Source organism: Athene noctua, chromosome 3 (assembly GCF_965140245.1).
Source record: "Athene noctua chromosome 3, bAthNoc1.hap1.1, whole genome shotgun sequence".
Taxonomy (NCBI): Eukaryota; Metazoa; Chordata; class Aves; order Strigiformes; family Strigidae; genus Athene; species Athene noctua.
The window spans coordinates 31066966-31087472 of record NC_134039.1 but is presented as its reverse complement, the minus strand read 5'-3'; the positions used below and the strand labels follow the sequence as shown (position 1 = coordinate 31087472).

Here is a 20507-nt window from a genome sequence, read left to right as displayed (position 1 = left end):
CGCTTCATGTTTTTGACTTTACTGTTTCACTAAACTACCTCTGGAGGGCTAACCCTGTCAAAGAGCATGGAGAAGGATTACATTACATCAAGATTTATGTGCATGGCCAAAGTTGAACTGGATCCCTGGGAATGAAAAGCAAAATGCTGTAAATGTCAGGATTGGAAACCAGGGTGAGATAGCGGCTGAATGGCAGCCACTGGCTAAGTATATGATTCTTCTTAACATTCTTGTATCTTCGAGCTTCTTATAATGAATTTTATAGGTTAATTGTACATGGCACAAACATTTTTTCCTAAATACGTCACATACATTGCATTTATATCATGTCCTCTCGTTCTTTTACTACATGAGAGAATAAGGAAAGGTCAGTCATGCCTTCTTTATACCATTTATTATTGTATACCTTCCTCATGCCCCCTTTTCTTTATTTTGAAAGGCAATCCTAATTTTTTCAGCTTCACGGAGTGAGACCATCCTTCACTGAGCATTGTTACAGCCTCTGACATGATTCATGTCTGTATCTTTTGAGATACCCTAAGCAGGGGTAAGAATAGTATTGTAGGTAAAAGTGCACTGACTATAATGATATTATAATTGTCTACGATGCTCTGTCCTGTTCTTTAGGTATGGCATAATTCCTCTATTTTCTTGACAATCCTGCCCCAGTTAACTAAAGTTGTCATTATGGGCATTTCACCCATTTGCAATTTCTTTTCTCTGCTTCGTATTAAATCAAGAAACAACGCACTTCTCCCAGAGATGCAGCACATCACCTGTCCAGACATTTGGAGGTTTCAGCCAGTGGAGGGGCAGCTGAAGCCTCCAGATCAATGGAAACTTCCAATTCAGTCACAGGTCGGACAGCAATGGCAACATGGCACCCAGCATCTCCTCACAACCTCTGGTGGGGACCTCCCACCACCCCCCCGAGCAGGGCACACACCCAGGCCCATCCTAAGGATTAGGGCAGCACTGCAAAGCTCCCAGGGCTGGGGGGGGCAGGGAGAAGGGGGCAGCCACGTCCGTGACACGCTGCCCTCCCTCAGGGCTGCCCTGCTGGGCCTCGCCTGGCCCACAGTGCCATCTCAGTGCCTCGGGGGCCCCGCCCACTCACCCATTGGCATCAGCCATGCCTTTGCTGCACCATTCCCACAGCACCTTTTGGAAAATATCTCCTTATCAAATAATAAAAACATAACACCAATAAATGTTAAACACCGGCTGCCCCGCGACCGACCCGCCCCCCAACGCACAGGAAGGCCACAAGGCCACCGCTATCCCTTTAAGGGCGAGGACCCGCCCCTCCCCGCGCCCGCCTCCACAAGGGTAGCCCCGCCCCCCTCCACCGGTGACGTCATCCCCGCCTTTCGATTGGCTGTCCGCCCCGTCAGGCACGCGGCGCTAGCCCCGTCCCCGCCCCCTCGCCCGGCCTCGGGCCAGTTAGCTTCCCCAGGTGCTCGCGGTCCATTGGCGAGCTCCGGTGGCGCTCACCCGCGCCTCTCTGCTCTGGTTGGCGGAGCCCAGCGCGTGTCTCCGGAGCAGGGAGGCGCGGGGCGGGCGCTTCCGCGGTTGCGAGGCGCCGGTCGGCGGTGGCGAGGCCGGGTCTCAGGCTCGGGGGAGGCGCCTTTTCGGCGGGCGGGCGGCGGCGGCTCCGCCAGGGACGGGCGGGGTCAGAGCGAGATGGAACCGTGACCGGGTGAGTACGGGGCGCCAGCTCAGCCGGGAGGTGCCAGGCGCCCTCCGCCGCCAGGAGCGAAGAAAGGGGGGTGGGGGCGGGCGCGGGCCCGCCCGCGGGGACCCACCCCGGCGCGGGTCTCGCGCCGCCGCTCGCACCTCTCCTCAGCGGCGGCCGTTGGTGCGGGGCGGGAAGGGGGCAGCGCGTGCCCTTGATGCCGCCCCCCATCCCGCCGCCCTGTCCCCCCACAGCGGGGACGCGGGTGCCCGGTGCGGCTGGACAGCTCCGCTCCGCGGGGCCTCGGCCTCCCCCGAGGGGCCTCCCCTCGCCGGGGTGCACGGCCGCTCCCTCCAGCCGTGGGCTGGCTTCGCCCCCTCCGAAGCCCCCGCGCGTGTTTCCTCTCGGCTCCCGGCTCGCTTTTGCCCCGCTCCGGCCTCTCCCCGCCCTCTCTCTCCGAGAGGGGCTCGGCGCACCGTTTCCACTCTCTTGTCCCGAGCGTCTCGCGTTTAGTAGGTCGGCGGTGGTTTTTTCCGGTGCTCTCTCACCGATTTTACAGGCCTGGTAGTGGTGACAGTAGTTTACAAGGGTTTGTGCGGCAGCAATCTCCTGCTATGCCCACTGCTCCGTGCACACACGTTAAGTGGGGTTAATTTTCCCCACGGAGAAGATGCTTGTTCGTGCTGTGCCTAGGTGCGTATTTAAGGTAACATCCGTGTCTCCAGCGGGAACTAGATCTCCGTCCGTACATATCGTCGTACATATCCTCCGACCAAGGATGACACCTCTGACCATTTGCTATGTGTGTAAGTGGAAATACCCTCTGGAGGCCTCTATGATCTGCCTCTCCGTACCCTTATACTGTATTATGTTAACTGTGTGGTTCTGTTTTACAAGATGAGTGGGCTGAATAAGGTTTCAGGTTTGCTACTGCTGCTTATAGCACTTACTGTCTGGACAAGCATGATACAAGAAAGTATCAGGGCCTCTGCCATGAAACTGCATCTTAATCTACCATCAATAGAAAATACATTCTGAAGGCATTAAAAATGTTTCTGTTTAAGTCTGTAGCTTTGCTGCTGGACCATGGAAACCAAAATGTGCTTTTTGTTTCTTGGTAGGATTTGAAGACACAGGTCTGAGTATTTGGAAAGTATAAAATGTAGCTATTCTGTGCTGAATGTGTCTGTCCTAACATTTCCAGTGTGGGCATTCAGACAATCCAGTATGCAATTCTGTCTTTATTTTAAATTTGTGTTTGACATCAGGGCGAGTTAGCCATGGCATAACTGACTTACTGAAAGTGTGTTTTCTAACTGTGTGTTGGTTTTACTTTCAGGTAAATATACAAACAGCCTTTCAGCACTGATTTAAAAGTGTATTTTGCTGCTTGCACAGAACCCATCAGTAGAACCACTAGAAGTGTAATGCCTTTGGTCTTCATAAGTATTTCCAGAAATACTTCAATCACTTCTGAATATGAAATGAGAGGGACACCCTTTTGTTCTCATTTACTGCAGTGATTAAATGAGTGATCTAATAGTTGTGATTAAATAGAATCTAATAATAGATTTTAAAATAAGTGTATGATCTGAAGCTGACTGTGAACTCCTTTTCTGTTCTTTAGATTCATGCTTTCTGCTGAAAGGAGAAAGAGTCTCAGGGCTGAAAGCAAATGCCATAAGCTTTTCACAAGTAGGCAAATTCACCCTTCTTAATTACCAGGTATTAACTTACTGTGCCCTTTTCAGTCCTTTCTTGCTTATAATTTAGATACCAAATGTGATTTCAGGAAAAGAGTGAAATATTGCTAGTTATAGCTTCTTGGGCATCATATTGTTCTGTACAAAATGTTAAGTACTGCTGTGTTTGTTGGTTCCAATGATTGCAGAAGCAGCTTTAGTTTCTGTTTCATTTAAGCCATCCACTCTAACATCATATTGGAGAGGACCCCCAAATCTTCAGGCAACAAGCAGGATAATGAAATAAAATGCAGAGAGAGGGAGTACAGAAGATGTTTTGACATAGGGCTAAGAGAATATGTTTTTCTTCAAAAAGCAGTCTTAAATTTTCCTCCCCTTGAATATGAAATAATAGGAAGGTCTTGGGTTTGGGGGGGATTATCTGCTTGTGACATTTTTTTATAACTCCAGCTTCTGCTGGCATGATAAACAGCAGCATTTTTCACAGATCCTTTCATCCTTGAACCTCCACATGAAATGTACATTCAGGCAATCAAGATACCCCTTAATTTAATAATAATAATAATAATAAAAAGCCCTACTGAATTTCCTTTACTGTTGAGCCATGATTACATTACTGTGTGGTATTTGGTGGGTGGAGAGGGCAGCTATACTAGATATAGAGGAGGATTAGAGCAAAAAGGGTTTGGATGTTAGAGCAGAAAGTAGATAAATTCTTAGGATCTGTCAAAACATTGCAACGCAGTTAATTGTTACACTCATTTGGAGTGTGTGAGGTGTCTCCATATATGTATGCTTTTTACCTCAAAAGCACAATTTATATCAATCCCAAGAGTCTTTTGTCTTTACTCTCCATACCCACCTGTCCTTCCTGTGTTGTAGATGATATAATCGGGCTGTTTCAATGTCTGTTTACTTGCTGATAACTCACTATTATGATTAAGATTCTTTTTGAAGAGTATGGTTGATTTCCTCGGTGTAAAAAGAGGTAACAATTAGTAAATCTTATTATAATTACGCAATGTTCTTCCTTTAAGATTTTTTTTTTTTCCAAAGCAACTGTGTCCTGAGGGCCAATGTCTTTTCCTGAGAAACTGTTGAAAAGGAAGCAGAAAAAGCAAATGTTCAGTTCTCTGAAACTGTCAAACACCTACTCTGGGAAAGCCAAATCTAATTATTTCCTGCTGGACACATTGCTGAACTGAGACAGAAAACAGAGGATGTGGTTACACAGACGTTTCTTTTAGTGGTGGGGCTGTCTTAAACAGCTCATATTCCCATCTGCCTTTTTTTTTTTTTTTTTTTTTTTTTCTTTTCCCCTCCCCACCTTGTGCTGTCACCTCAGTGGTGATGGTATGCGTGGGGCTGCATGCTGAGCCAGGTTAGAGACCCAATTTTTAATCTGTGCATGTTCTATTCCTCTCCCCCTCAGCCCCCAAAGTGAAAGATGGGGGAGGGCTGAAGGAATGCATAGCTAGAGTGGAGGGGTGGGAATGTGAAAGCGGATTAGTAAGAGCTGCAGCTAAAGGGAACAGTTTTGGAACCACAGTTTAAAACTGTTCCTATGATTCTTTTATTATGTATGTGTGTCAAATAGATGTAATGAATGAGTTTGTGTGAATTCAGGAACTCGTTCCTTTGTCAAGATACTCTGTTCAGTCCTTCAGGGACATAATGTGTGTGGTTAATGTGTGTATTTTACCTTCTCTACTTTGAGTGCTTTATGGAGTGCAAACACTCTTAAGTGGCTTCTTCAAGGGAAATGAATGGCATTGGGATGAGGACAGTTTACATTACCAAGCTTAGGTATGCCGTAGTGGTCAGTCAATGTCTTGAGATTTTTAAAAGCAGGTTGTCCTTGTGGAGGGCAAATGGTGCATGCAGTTTATACAGGCATCTGCCATCAGTCTGATACTGTTTTCAGACAAGAAACAATGCCAGTAACAGTATCTCGCTTTCTTTGATCCTTTTCTCTTTCTGAGACACCTGTTCTCCACACAGATAAATTTTGGAGTTTGTTACTGAGCAAGGTACTGTAATTGTTTAAAATAGATTGGTTTATATTTCAGAAATTGAAGTAATGAATTCAGTTTGTGCGGCATTCCTTTCCCCTTCCCTCCCCCATTTTCTTGTGTGTGTGCAGCATCGTTATTCTTGTGTGACGAAATATTTTGGATTTAGGCACATAGCCATATTGATAACATCTCTGTAAGAAGGTGAAATTTAACACAGTCACAAATCTTTTTATATCTTGAAAGCTAAAGGCTGAACTCTTAATTGGGGATTTTCTTTTGCACCTTAACCTCATGCCATCCATCTGCTTTTGCTCTTCTACCACAAACTAACATGTTGACTACTTCTACTTACCCTTTTTAATTAACTTGTGCTCCCTATTTCAGCTTGTTTTGGCCCTGCTGATCCAGAAAGGCAGGGTTTTTGAGGAGCACAGCAGAAGCAGTGTGGTAGCTGCTGCTGCTGCATGCACCAGCATGTTATTTGTTAACAGGTGATCACTGGGGGCTGCCTCTGTGGCACTGAAATAAAAATTTTCCCCTAGACATGCTCAGGAGCTGCTGCTGCTGTCTCTGCTTGCCATGGGTTCATATTGAAGTGTGTATGTACCACAATGCAGGAGCCTCTGGCTTAAAACAATGCAGAAAATTCCCTATTTTGCCATCTTCCAGTGAGGCAAATAAATGCACTGACTACATATCATCTTCAGAGTACCTTCATGTTATGGGAACAGGAGACTGAAATGATATCTTGAGTTTTATGAAATTAATTTTGTTTTGGAACAGGAGCTGACATCACAGGTTGTTTCAACCTCAGATTAATGCTTCCTGTAATATAAAGCAATTACGACTAGTTCTAGCCATGCTAGGGAGGGGGTGTATATATACACTGTGGTTCCTTGAGTTCTACCCTTTCTGTGGTTTAGTAGAGACACTGAGGATATGTCTTCACTGCATGATTGATCCATATGGTTGACACCCTATTTAGGCTTACTCAAATGAGATCATCCTTTACACAGAGCCATACCCATGTTATGATGAACTCATTCTTTCTGTAACTGTTTATATGTGTGAAGGTACAGCTTTGAGCAAAGATGATACAGGATTCACTTTCTGACAATTACAGGGAAACTTTTCCTCCTTCAGGAAGAAACCTTTGGAAAAGCATTGAAAGACTCCACTCAAATGATCTAAAAAAAAAAATTATTTTTGCTCTCTCTTCTGATTTTTATAGCAATATAGAGAGTTTCCCAACAAAATGTGACTACAGTCTGTATTGTAACTTAATTTCTATTCCACTATGTAAGACAGACTCAAACCTGAGAGGTTTCCCTGAGTGGTTGGTAGGGCCGGGTTAATGTTAGGCCCAATATAACTCTGTCACTAAATTCTCTCTCATACATCCTGTCTGGCATGCTTTACAGGAACAGGTCACTTGGAGTCTGAATCTTTTCAAAGTCTCCATCTGAGAGTTAGTATGGCTGTTAGAAAGATGGGATATGAATTCTGCATTGCCATGTTCAGATCAGGCTTGTGAATCGTGTCAGTGAGTTTCTATGTTGTTCAGACGTGCTCAAATTCCAAGTCCCCAGTGAAGGCAATAAGCCATTGTAATCACTGGAATAGCAGCCATTTGGCTTGAACATGTAAACACTGACATATAAACATTTCCATTGGATGGAGAAGTTTATCAGCAAGATGAGACTTCTGCATTTCTTAGAGATGACACTATTTTTTTCTTCAGAAAATCTAGGACAGTAGAGTTTTGCCTACATTAACTGTATAGTGAAAGGAAAAAGGAGCACTGGGGGAATGTTTTGATTGTGCCTTAAGCAAAGAATAAAAAAAGCAGTTTAACTGTGGAATTTTGCCAGAAAATGTTTCAAATATCAGATTAATCTTTGCTTGCTCACTGCAATGTAGAACTAGTAAAGAGCTTGTCTTTCATTGCAGTTGCAAGGCTGTTCTGATAAATTTTTATGAAGTTTGACTTGTTATTTTTCAGGCAGGGTGTGTTTTCAGGCAGGGTGTGTCTATGTTTTCTGTTGTTCCATCTTCAAGCTGGATTGAAATTCCTTGGGTTGACTAAATAAGGATAATGATAAAAATACGTTATACCTGCAGCATCTCTTAGCTTAATGGTGCACATATTAGAAAAAAAGTCAGTGTCTGTCCATGCCTATTGCAAGCCAGTTTTATCTCCTAGTTGGGGTTCAGATGACTAAGCAGTAAATTGCAGAGTACAATACTTTAACCACCTAAGATTGAGCAGGAACTTCCTTGACAAATAGGACTGAAAGTTTTAAAGTAGGCCTTTTATAGGCCAGAGTATCTGGAATAAAACTTTAGTTCTTAGTGGAGAAAGATAAATATATGCTGTCTTGGAGAATGAGTTATGTGTGGGAGAACAAGGGTCTCTGGACACCTGAGAAGGCTTGTGAAGTGCTGGAAACTCAGAAGAGGTAAATAAACTGAGGCAAGGAAGTTACTGAAATAATTTGTCCTTTTTCCGAGTGTGTGTTTGCATGTACACACACAAACACATGCATGTTCTTTCCTGAAGGATAGTGCTAAGTTTATGCAAAGATGCCAAAAATCACTTGAGTGTATGTGTGTGTTTATGTATGTATTTTTAATCTTCATGCATACGTTAAGAGGTAAGACTTTGAGGTCTTCCGTATTGTGCCAGGTGAGATGTCTGTCCAGCCCCGTGTCTTGTGTTGGCCAGTTGTTGGTAATGAGTGCCTTGAGGGGATATAGAACTGGGGCTATACAGAAAGGTTCTGCCTCAGCCTGCCAGCTGATGAGGGATAGACTGATATATTCTTCAGACCTCGAACATTCAGCAGTTTGAAGTTTTCCTGAGAAAAATATGCTGAAAAAAATACAAATATTCTTTTGACTGGTTATGGGATCCCATTTCTGTAAAAGATAGCCGAAGCTCTGTACCAGGTGGTGGGACAGGCAGACCAAGAAAAGGCTCAATGTTGGAGTGGTCTTGACTCAAATGAGGTTCAGGAGAACATGGATCTTAAGTGCTGGAAATTAAATGCAGCAGCTCAATCAGTGCTGTTGCAATCTTAAATTGGAAGAGAATATCCAGTGAACCAAGATTACTGGAAATTAGGGACTGGCCAGCAATAATCTTCAAATGAAATGAATCTTTAACTTCTCCACACTTTCATGTGTGAAAAGCGGTTTCAGGGGTACCTGTGTCTCAACCCCTGCCCCCCAACAAACACTGATATGAAAAAAAAAAAAAAATCCCACTCAAAACCAAACAGTGCCAAAAACTTGCACTGGAGTAAAGATATAATATATGGATAAATTTCATTAATTTATAATTTGTGGTTTAAAAACCCAACAGCATCAGAAGCAAACATTCCATACCTAAAATTTGATGTTTTGTGCTTAGTGCTGTCAGAAGAACATTCCAGCAAAATTATTTTATCAGGTTATATAACAAACTTTGTCCATCAGATTGGAGTATCAAACTCTTAACAGTGTTTAATTGTTCACTATCTTTGTGGAAGACTTTGCTTGACTTCTTGAGGCCGTTTTGCCTTGCCTTTTAGGAAATCTGCAATTCTGTAAAAAGTACATTGTAGTATATACTTGGTTTTGTGGCCTTGCATCATTATCATATTTTAATTACACTTGTATCAGTTTGGCTGCTTTATTAAAGAAAAACTAATTACTCGTTACGGGTTCTCACATTAACTTAAGTAATTGTAAGTAATTCTCAATGTTAACGTGATGACAAATACTGTAAGAGGTGGCAGAATGGCTTCTTGATTCTGTGGTAGAGACATGATTAATGTGTGCTGACACATTTTATTCAGAGAAAAGTTGAAACATTCTCTGAAAGGGACTGTAAGGGAAGCTTCTAAAGTAGTGGTGTCCTTACTTTTTAATTGGTATCAGTACTGTAAATAATTTCTGCAGATTGTTAATTGGAGGAGAGTTGATCAAGTAGATATGCAATTCATTACCTGTAGCTGCTTCTAAACAACTACCTTCTTTATTTGTTGGGGATCAGGGAATTCTTTCAAATTTTGTGACATTATCCAAGTGTCTAGTTTTGGTCATTCTTTTTTTCAGAAAAGACTGATCAGTCTAATTGGTCTTCCTTCTGATGTTAAACTAGTGGACAGCTTATTATATTTTTTTATCTTTTGATTCATTTTTCCACTCCAGCTATGTTAATGTTTGTGTCCTAAATCCATCTGATCTGAAGTTTGTATCTGGGGAGGTGTCTGGATTTCTTTTATTTTCTCTTATTGACAGAATATCATGACATCTCAACCGCAGTTCTGTTTTTCTGGTGTCTAGGAAGCCCTAAAGTCTGAAAAGCTCAGAGGAGGAAATAGAATGTAGACTTTGTGATAAAACCTTCATGTGATGACTTTAGTCTTTTTTTTTAAAAAAGGTGACTTAAGGATGTAAGAGTGAAAGTATGGCAACTACAAGTCAATTTCTGACTCTTTTTGTTGCTATTTGAGACAACAGTCTTCCAGAGCCTCTGAAGTAATCAATTATTTTCTAGTCAAGTACTGCTGTGCATGTCTGTTAAAACTGTATTGCCAGAGAAAAGTGGTGTATTACTTCAGTACATTTACGAGTTTTTAAGGTGTGCATGATAGTTCCCACCCCCTCCCCCAAATGAGGTTCCCATTGCAGTCTTGACAAATCTGAAATGTATTTTTTTTTACCTTTCCTTGTTTTTGTTTGACTGGTGTAATGAACTAGTAATAACAGTCTCCAACTTCTAGTATTCAGTGTTTAAGAATTATTTCAGTACAAGGACAGGAAGATTGTGTGTATTGTTTGGTGAATATTCTGGCTTAGTAAATCTCAAACAGTGCATTCTTCTGAATGACAAACCAATAGTCCTAAAGTAAAACTGCTCTGCAAGTAGCATGGGTATGTGTATACAAGTGTGGAGTTTTTATGGTATTTCAGTCCGACTTCTGTTGTGTGTGCCAAATGAATTAAACATTATATGAATAAAGAGTCCTAGATAAAGGACTTTGCTCCTTACTCTTAAAGGAGAAAATGGGCTGTAGTTTGGTTTTTTATTTTAGATTTCTGAGTAATTGTGTCCTGTTTTCCCTTTCAGTGATTGGTGAGAGAGCTGCTGGCATGGAAATGAGCTGGGTTTGTCCGTGGGAACTTTAAGTAAGGTATGTATAGTGTTCTCTTTGCTGTCTTTATTTTGCATCTTTTGTTCTCATTGCTGAATTGAAAATGACTTGTGGTCACTAAACATGAGGGATAGTAGTGTGTTAGAGATGGAATGTTTTGAATTTGTACTAGCATCAGGTATGACAGCTGTACAGCAAGGACGTAATAGTGTAAGAGTATAAACGGCACACTCATCCACTTTCCACTGTTGCCCAGTGATCAGTAAGACTTGTCACAAGTTAGCTGGTACTGTGTTCCAAACCTTTTTCAGTGCTACTGATACTTGGCTCCCTAGACTGATTTATTCAAGTATATAAAGGCAGACAAATGTATCTATACAGTAAAACTGTAATGTCTGAAAAACTGTAACTGAGCTTACCATGATACAGTAGCACATGAAAGAGAGGATGATACGTTCAAACTTTGTCTGTGGTCCCAGGCTAAGTCTTATACTAAAGAATAGAAAATGTTTTAATGAATGTTCTAGAACCAGAACAAAAGTCTTGGTTTAGATGTCCTTCGTGTGGTGGCTCTTAGTATTGTTGCTTCAAAGAAAAAAGTAGTGAATGTTGAATTTGATATGCTTTGAATTGGCAAAGAATGGCAGCAGTACCAATTCCCCCACCACTCTACTGCATTCTTCACGCACATTCATTAGATTCATGTGTTGGGGAACACCTCTTGAGTACTTACTACTTCTTTTCAATAAACTGATTAGCTTAGACAAGACAGTAATATTGATATATGCTTCTCTGTGAATCACTGATGAAAATTCTTACCTATTTTTTAATAGTGGGGAAATCCAGGGGTGGAAAATCAGCTCTTGTATGGGGAAAGGTGGAACAGAAGTTCTGGTAACTCAGTCCCAATTGCTGGACTTTCCACTTAAATGAATGTCATGCTGGGTAGCTGCATGAGGAGATGCCAATAAATTCAAAGAAATTTGGATTCAATACCCAGTGTCCATTGATGGGGAGGAGAGGCAAAGTCAGTTCAGATTGGTTTAATTTCTGTAGACAGTTTCATACTGTCATGACTAAAGAATGTGACTGGAGTCAGAAAACTTCTTGCAGACTGTTTCAGACTTTGGTTTCACACTGTACCTAACATGAAGTAACTGAAAGCTGTCAATTTTCAGTGGGCCCTGCTCCTCTGTTTTTTTTTTTTCTTTTTTGATAAGATCTAATGAACCTGTGGTTGCAGGGTTCAGATTGCTAGCGTGATGGGAAGACAAGCATGTTTCAAGGTGTAGCTTTCCATCAGAACAGCAAGCTGAATTGATTTGCTCTGTGACTGCAGAGCCACTAGATTTGAAGGAGAGGTGAGAATTTCAAACTGAGGTGACTCTCAGTCACAGCCCATGATCAGACTGAATTAGCTAAAATGTAAAACTACTTCCTCAGACACACAAAAGTAAGTTTCTAAAACACCTTGCCATAAACTCCTTAAGATTCTTAAATTCTGCAGTTTTGCCTGCTGTTTTGTGCTGACATGAATGCTTGTGCCGGGAACTGAACTGACTAAAATCTAACTACCTTTGTTTTATTACCTTTTTAAAATGTATTTTCTTTTATTTTAGTCTAGATTGGTTCCCTGAGCTATCTTCCTTGCCCAGGTTAAAACTTTGTTATGCCCTAAGTCATTCAGTTCTTGTTCCTAAGTTCAACTTTTCTGCTTTTGAAAGCATATGGTTTCTCGTGAGATCTTATTTCCACACTCCCCTTGACCAATGACTTTCTTGTCCCAATCTGCCCTAAATCCACATTCAGCATGGGTTTCTTCATGCTTTCTCAGCCCCTCAGTCTTCCTGCCATGAATTTCCAAGTCAAAGCTCACATCTGGCTGCAGATTATCAGCATTCCTTTTTCTAGTTTTCTGCAGCCTCCCTGCTTCCACTGGTTGTTAGCATCTGTTGCCAGATGCCTTTGCTGCTGGCTGAATCCATTGCTTCATCTGCTTGCCCCCGTGGGGCGGGGAGGAGTGCTTTGCCTCCGACATGAAAGAAATTTAAAAAAATGCATCAGACAGCAATTGCAAGGAAGTTAGTCAGAAGGTGGTGGAAAACAGGCAATCCTATTCTAAACATACTGTAGTTCATCGTGCATTTCTTTGGCACCAGTGCAGGCTTGCTCTCTTTCACAGCTCTTTCTGTTTTGCTGGCATAGCTGTTTTTGTGGCCATGGTGAGCCCCTCTGGGGAACAGATCCTTCTGGAAAGAAGTGGGTTTTTTCTAGATTATTTTTCATCTGGTCCAGTACATGTTGTCTCCATAAGATTTATGCTGGTTTCACAATGAGGAAGGTATGAGAGTGGGAATGTGTAGCAGACTGCTTAAGTTGGCACTGCAGCTAGATGTAGAAGTGTGCTCTTTGACATTACAGTTAAGTTGATCTTTCAGTGAGCTGCTGTTGCAAAGGCTTGTCAGACCTCTGTGCAGCTGGGAACTCCTGCTTCTTTCTTTGCATCAGAGCTAGTGATTGTGGAGCCACAGGGCACATCCAGCTAGATAACTGGTCCTGCAGAAAAACGGTTTCTAATCTTTTGCAGAGTTAGTCTGCTGGTTCAGCTGACCTGAGTCACTCCATGGGTGTACGCTCATTAGATCAGACAAAAGGGAAGCAGCAAGAACCAATAGTTTGGTAGCAGAAGGCTGGATTCCTCTTTTAATTATGATGTTGAGCTGTATCATGACCAAGGCCTAAAATATACAAGTGTACCCATTGACACATAAGACTTGAACATTGCGTCTTTTTTGCTCTCTTTTGTTCTTTGAACTTCAGTGGAAATTGTTATTTTTTCAGTAGCTATCATCTTTGGTCTCACAAACTAGGTGATTAATTCAGCAAACTGAGAGGTATGATAGAATAACGTGTCTGTAAACTGCTTCAGCAGTCCTGTGAAATTAGTAGAACACTTATTCAAACTTTGAGCTTAAATAAGAACTTAAAAAATTGGTGGGGACTTCATTCTTTTTGAGCAAGGATTGTTTATTATGAATATCATTGTGATTCTCAAAACTAGCTTTGGTATTATCAGTTATTCTGTGTACTCAGAGTTCCATGAGCTTGAAAGCCACAAAGTTCCTTCAAATACATATTGAATAATGAAAAGTGTTTCTTAAAAAACATCTGGAATGCCAAATTACATTTCTTGGCCTGCTATTTGTGGTCTTAAGAAATTGATGTTTGATCATTTTTCAAGACCTCTTTCTATTGCTGCTGGACAGAGTGAAACAAATGTTAGTGTCTTATGAAGGAAATACTTAGGGCTTGAGAAATATGGTTCTTGATGAATGGTTGTTTAAATCATGTGCGAGGCTGTGTTTGTCTACAGCAGAAATCATGTAGTTGATTGCTTTTCACTGGATGTGTTCTTTGCATCTTTTCCCCCTCAGGTCCTAACATCTCTATACGGCTGTTCATGCCTTTTGTCTGATAACATTTCTTGTCACTTTCTTGCTGGCCTGAGCATGTTTTTTGACTCTTGTGATGATAGATTTGCTGGAGTTGATAGCAGAGACTTCTAGTGATGACTCAAAGATGTCTTCTCTTACTGTAATGTTGCTGGCACACTATACATTCAGATTCTTTAGCTCAGATAGAAAGTTGTGCTCATCCATGTTTTACCAGCATCTTTATTCACAGGTGTTGCAGTCTTTGAATTTTTAATAGGGACTTTGTAGAGTAGTGGCTACCCCACCCCCCCCCCCCACCCCCCAGTTACTGTGAAAGTAAAGGAAGTTGATGACTGGTTCATTCTGCAGAAGACAAATGCATGTGGAATATGTGAAAAGAAAATTCCATAATCTCAGAAGGTCTCTAATGGTCTGCATAGTTTGGTTTCTTAAGGTGGTTCCTCAAGAACAAGCTATTACATTGTCAGCATACAGTCTTTGTGATGCTTGCCATGTTTCTTACTGTATTGTATATACTTTAGGGACAGTGTCATTAATTTAACTCTCAATTAACTGGAGAAGGAATTCTGGCAACAGTTGTGTGCCGGGGTTAAGATGACTGACAGGAAACTAAATAATTGTTTTTAATACAGCCTTGGAGGTCTTCCTGTTGGTGACTTTTCTTTGATATCTAAAGATAAAAGGAGTGTATCACTCTGATCGTTACAGCTTTTCAAGCTAATGTGATGCTTCAGCTTCCATCTGCTGCAAACTTCACTTCTCCTGGGTTATTCTTTTGATTTGTGATGCTCTGGGTGATATAGTTGCCTTTGGGCATGTCATGGCATTATCTTCCTCTCTTCTCACTCATTTCAAAGATTCATCCACTTAAAGCCACTTTACCCCAAGATTGCCTCTTCCCTTGGCTGGATGATCTCAGCTGGCATAATCATTTAACAGAAGGCTGCTTTTAAGTTTAAAATTGAAAGGACTGTCTTCTCAAAATAGCCCAGCTGTACACACATGCTGTTGCTGTTAGGTGCTGAAGGTTGCTTAGCAATTCTTAAATTGGTAGGAAATTGCTATTACCCTGGAAACTCAGCCCCAAAATGCAAACAAGGGAAAGCTGTTTATAGAGGTGTCCATGCTTGATTTGGGAATTGTGCTCTCCCATGCTCCACATCACACCCCCCACCCCCCCCCCCCCCCCCAGTTTTTACTTAATTTTTAAAAAATTCCTTTTGTTTCCTGTGTTTTATTCTCATTATTGAGGTTTGACATTAGGGAAGATGGTACTATTCTTTGTTTGTTTCATTTAAATACTGACTGTCAAGATCTTGATTATGCCATGAGTATATGAATAGTGCCAAAATCGAGAGAAGTATAATGCATGAAGACTTGGTGCATGTGTTCATATCCAACAGGAATATTGGATAGATTAAACTGCGTAACAACACCTTAAGGTGACACTGTTTCCAAAAGTAGGCATCCCAGTTTCTTTTTGATTTCCTTGTGGTGCCTCATTCTCCTTCATGCTAGCCCCAGTTTTTGTGTGGCTGGGTGGCAAGCGAGATCAGGAATTGATGCAGATTAAAAGTGGTGGTTTCTGTGTGTGTGGCCATGTCCAATTTAACACAGATCTGTTCCTTGATCTGGTTGAGCCTGTGCTGGCCCACAAGAGGTGAGGAATGGGTAGGCGGGATTGTTCCTTTTGTTGGCAGTGCTAGTTTAGTGTCTAACCAGAGGATGTGGTTTTATGATATAACTAAGTTGATCTAAGCTAGCTCTTGCCGAAAAGGGCAGTCTTGGTAAATGCAAAGTACAATACTTTTTTCATCAAGGAGTAAAATAATCAGGTTTACTGTGTGTTTACTCTGATAAGATGTTGCGATGGCAAGAGGACATACCTAAAAAGCTACCATGTAGAAGCTGCAAAACAATTTAGTCTTTGCAGTTCACAGGTTTGATAATTTTTTTCCAAAAATTCTTATTGGCTACGGTTCTTAATCTTATACCTTACACAAAATTGACTCTGCCCTGTTTGTCTATTTGAAATCAAAGTTTCTTAGATGCCTCCAGATGTCAGAAAAGGATAAAGGTTATTTATATATTTATGAGTAGTCTAATTTTCTTTTGAGTAGCCCCACCTTCTCCCTAGTGTTGTGGTCCATGTTTGTATTGTTGTGGCAGTAATTTTGTGCTTTATATTATAGTAACATAGTTTGAGCACTTCTGGCTCCTAAGAGCTCATGTTGCCCCTACACTAATGGTGACTCAGCTGTGTGTGTAGTTGGCAGTGGACTAGACTGGGGAACTGATTTTGCTGAATACGCAGGAAAAATGGCTGGTTTTCAGCTAACTTGATTCCCCATTTGAAGAAGGGGCAGTGTAGGGACAGAAATAAGCAGCTGGACAGTGATGGACTTGAGGGTTGCTTAAGCTGGTGTTGTTGCTGTAGAACATCTGTGGGATCACAACCACTCTTGTCCTGGAAGCAGCTGGCCCAGAAGTAGAAAAATGCAATGATAGAAAGCTTTTGTCTGGCTGTGCAACAGATGCAAATCCTTGCAGAAACTCATTCCAAAACCTTTATTGAGGATAGAAATGCTTGCTCTTAATACTGTCCATCAGCTTCTGGATGACTCACTTAAAGATTGTGATATGGTCCATTTCTTTGTGGGAAAGTTTCTAGTCTGTTCAGAAATGACAGGAAAACAAACATTTTAGAATTTTAATTAGGTTCTAGATATTAATGTAGCTGACTGATTGATCATTCTGCAATGACAGTTATAGAGTGGTATAACTGTCTGGGAAGTCTAAAAACAGCCTTACTGTTGGTTGCAGAAAAGGATTCCATGCCTTTCCCAGGACTTCCAAATAATTCAACATGGTTGATTATAGATCCTCAGAGCATCTTCCAAATCCCTCTGTCCTCTTCAGACTTTTAATTGAAAACATTAAAATCAAATGCACCCAATTATAGCTTTTGCTGTAGTCTTGTGACTGGATGCGCTTTTTTTTTTTTTTTTTTTTTAAAAGTGGGGATATATTGCATACTAAGACTTGGCATTGCTCTGAAAAAAGTTCTCTTACCCTTAGGTAGTGGTTAGATGTTTGGAAGTACTAATGGTGTAAGCAAGTTTTCTTCCCCTGTGCAGTGCCAGCACAAGTGTTGGTGTTGCTGCATGGCAAACTGCACCAGGGTCCTGATTTAGCTGGAGTGTGAACCAGAAAACTAGCTTTTACACCTGGATCAGTTTTCTCATTGATTTATCATGTGTTATTGCAGATTTTTGTGCTGGCCTGAAATAGGAAGGGATGTGGAGGAAGGAGAAGGCAGGATTTTCTAATGCATTTAATGGTTCGTCCCAGTTCAGTTTCATTTGAGCTGCAACCCTACTTGGAGTAATAGAATTGTTGTCCAGGCTGTTTGAGATGCTCAGAGTCAGACTGTGATTTTTTTGCATTTTGTGGCAATGTTCCCCTGCACTGTGCTGGTTCAGCTGTGGCTTGTATGGGGGAATCGATCCAGCTGAAAAATAACATAGGAAAAACTGCATTTCAGCTCCCTCAGCCTTCTGATATGGTTCTCAGTGTGGCTCTACAAGCACCACTGCTGGTACAATGCAGGACATAGTGGCAGGGTAAGAATGAATGTCAAGGCAAGGTTTGTTTAAGTTGTGTTACCTTTGACGTGGGACAAACATTGAATGACATGACAACTAGGGTTAAGAAGAAGATACCTTCCATCTGTGTCATCTTCTGCATGAGTTAGGAAACCTGCAGGTCCAGCTATCGCTGTGCTGAAGTACTATTGGACAGTTTACTGGAGAAACTCTGGTTTATAATCCCAGTACCAATTAACACCATTTGGCATGGTGTTGGTCAGGGTTACATAGCAAATTGGTGTGCAAGCTTCTCCATTCTCTAGCTGGCTAGCTAGGCTAGACTGCTCTTGCTGTAGCTGGGTGCTGTGCTTTTACATAAAGGATATAGTTTCGGTGGACTGGCTAATGTGAATATACCTAGACTAGGAAATAGATTCTGTTTTACAACACTACTAAAATGGTGTTTGAAATGTGATTTTCCTAGTTCATGCAGGTTACAAATTCCTGTCTAAAAGAAAATCCAGTGTGTCAGAAGTTCCTAAGTACATTTGCTGTTTACCTAGTTGAAGCAGATCTTACATACTTGAGATGTGTCAAGCTTTTTTTCCTCTTTTGGGAAGAGGAAGGAACTCTTTTTCCTGGGTAGATTGAGGAGGGAAGGTTGAATCTCATGCCATTCCAAATCCTTGCTGGGTGACTGTTAGATATGTCTGTCACTTGTTTGTGAATTCAGGCCTGGCTGTGCTTGTCCTCCTGCATGATCTGACCTAATCATCATGTGATACTAGACAAAGTGTAATGTCTCCAGTACATCTTCGATAGAGCAAATTGGCTTTGGCTCCTCTTAAGATGGTGACAGCAGTCCTTACAGCCAGCTTCCTAACTGAGCAATTACTCTTCCTTTTAGCCCCTTTCCACAGGCCTCCCATCCTACAGGGACAGGGCCTGATGCCAATTACATTGGTCATGGTTTAACTCCTGCCAGCCTTTGCAAGGATTGGTACAGTTTAGCAGACTCTGTTACTCCAAGTCTGTGGTTTAAGGGTGTGTCTTTCCAGGCTTTCTGTATCCTTTGTAAAGAGAAGGGAACAATCCCATTTTTTTTCTCTTTGCAGATTACAGTTACAGTTTGCTCTCAAATGGATATGAGTGATGTTAGCTTTGGACAGGAAATATATCAAGGAGTGGGTAGGCACTTTCTAGCCAAATTGTAACTGAAGTAAAACCAAATACTTCATGTGGCAGTAAGGTTTGGCTCAGTCTCATTTGTTTTGTGTAACAAGCACCAGCTTTTATTGGCGTTTTTCGTTGTGTTGGATTTTTTTTTTTTTTCTCTTTTCTCTCCACACTCTTTTCCTTCCTTCTCTTAGGGCATAGGGTCCTGGGAATGAATGTATGACAGCATGGATAAAATAGCATGTATGCATTACCAGTAAATTCTTATTGTTGCTTTGAATATGCACTGAACAAATATTTGAAACAAATGTACTACCACTTATAACTTTGTTCTGGGTATTATAGAGAAAACGTTACTAAGCAACTGAAGTATGAAACTGAAATGGAAGTGGGGGAAAATGTCTATTTGAGCTACTTGATCAGCTATTAATGTTTTGATGTCACACTCCTTCAGGTTAATTACAAGTGTTAAGTGGGGAATACTTAATAAAAGGCATTATTGTTAAAAATGGTGCTCCATGTTTATGCTTTCTGATTGATTGGCAGAGGATTATCTTGATGGTTTTTGCTTTGCTTCTTTGCAGGTTGCTTTTCTTGCAACTTTTTGAAGTTGAAGGTTAGCCTCTGGAAGTACCTTTTGCTTGATAACTCTGCTGCAATATAGTAATTTATGTAGTGGTAGTCTTCTGAGTTTATAATGATTGAAACAGTGGCATACTAAGAAGGAGGAGACTTCCATCTTCATTAATGGAAACCAAATATGATTGCCCTTGTATATTGTCCGTTACTCTTTAAATGTTGACACAGTAACCATTTCACTGGAGACTTTCAGCTATCTTGTTTCTGTTTAAACTACTGAACATAAAAGAATTTTAATTTAACGTAGTGGTAGCTTTTAAATACTTATTTAAAGAATTATGGAAATATCATAAAATATTTTAAAATTGCTTATTTTGTTAAAGCCTTTATATATTGAATATTTCCATTACTGGAACTGAGGTCTTAGAAGGGAAAGCTTTTTTGTTTACTTTATGTGGAATATTTTTCTTGCATTCATTTTCACTGATAGTGAATGGGAAGAGAGAATGGAGCAAGAGAAATGTTTTTTGAAATGCAATCGATTTCACTTGAAAATCCTCATTTGTTGTATTATACATGGCTATCCTTCCAGGTTTATTAGAAAGGATTACTTTACCTGACTGGATTTCAAACTGACAGTTGTCCTGTTAAAACACTGTTATTGATATAAAAGGACAGTAATCAGAGAGTTCAGCAAGATTCTAGATGGGCTGACCTCACTGGAACAACTCAGTCTGTGTCTTCCAAAGATTGAGTTCCTAAACTACCAAAAATTAAGAATGTTCTCTTACTTTTAACGAAAATTATAGCAATCTGTAGTTTCACCAGTAATTTCTATGGTGGTGCTGTTGAAGGTTTATGCAAGTTTATAAACTGCTGAGTTTAGCAAGTTTCAATCACTAGTTGGATTTGAATTGATGATGATAACACAAACACTGTGCTAAAGAACATGTTTCTCCAGAATATGAAGATGCCATGATGAACTGGACATATGGGTTAGGACTCTCATGTGAGATTTATAGTTTGTTTATTTCTGGTTTCTCTTGCAGGTTGCCATCACAAAAGCCAAAGTGGATTTCTCTGGTGTGGTGTGCCTGCCCCCTTCCGTCATTGCTGGAAATGGGCTGGACGGAGGAGGGGCTGGCGAAAATGATGATGAGCCGGTGCTGGTGTCGC

At 41.2% G+C, this 20507-nt stretch overlaps 1 long non-coding RNA gene across 1 annotated transcript; it reads left to right on the top strand.

The window, feature by feature from the left end:
* The first annotated feature begins 1584 nt into the window (after positions 1-1584).
* On the top strand, positions 1585-20494 carry LOC141959111 (uncharacterized). The gene is made up of 3 exons (XR_012633395.1): positions 1585-1699; positions 10510-10573; positions 20381-20494. It is a non-coding gene; the product is annotated as an uncharacterized LOC141959111 (long non-coding RNA).
* The last annotated feature ends 13 nt before the right edge of the window (positions 20495-20507 follow it).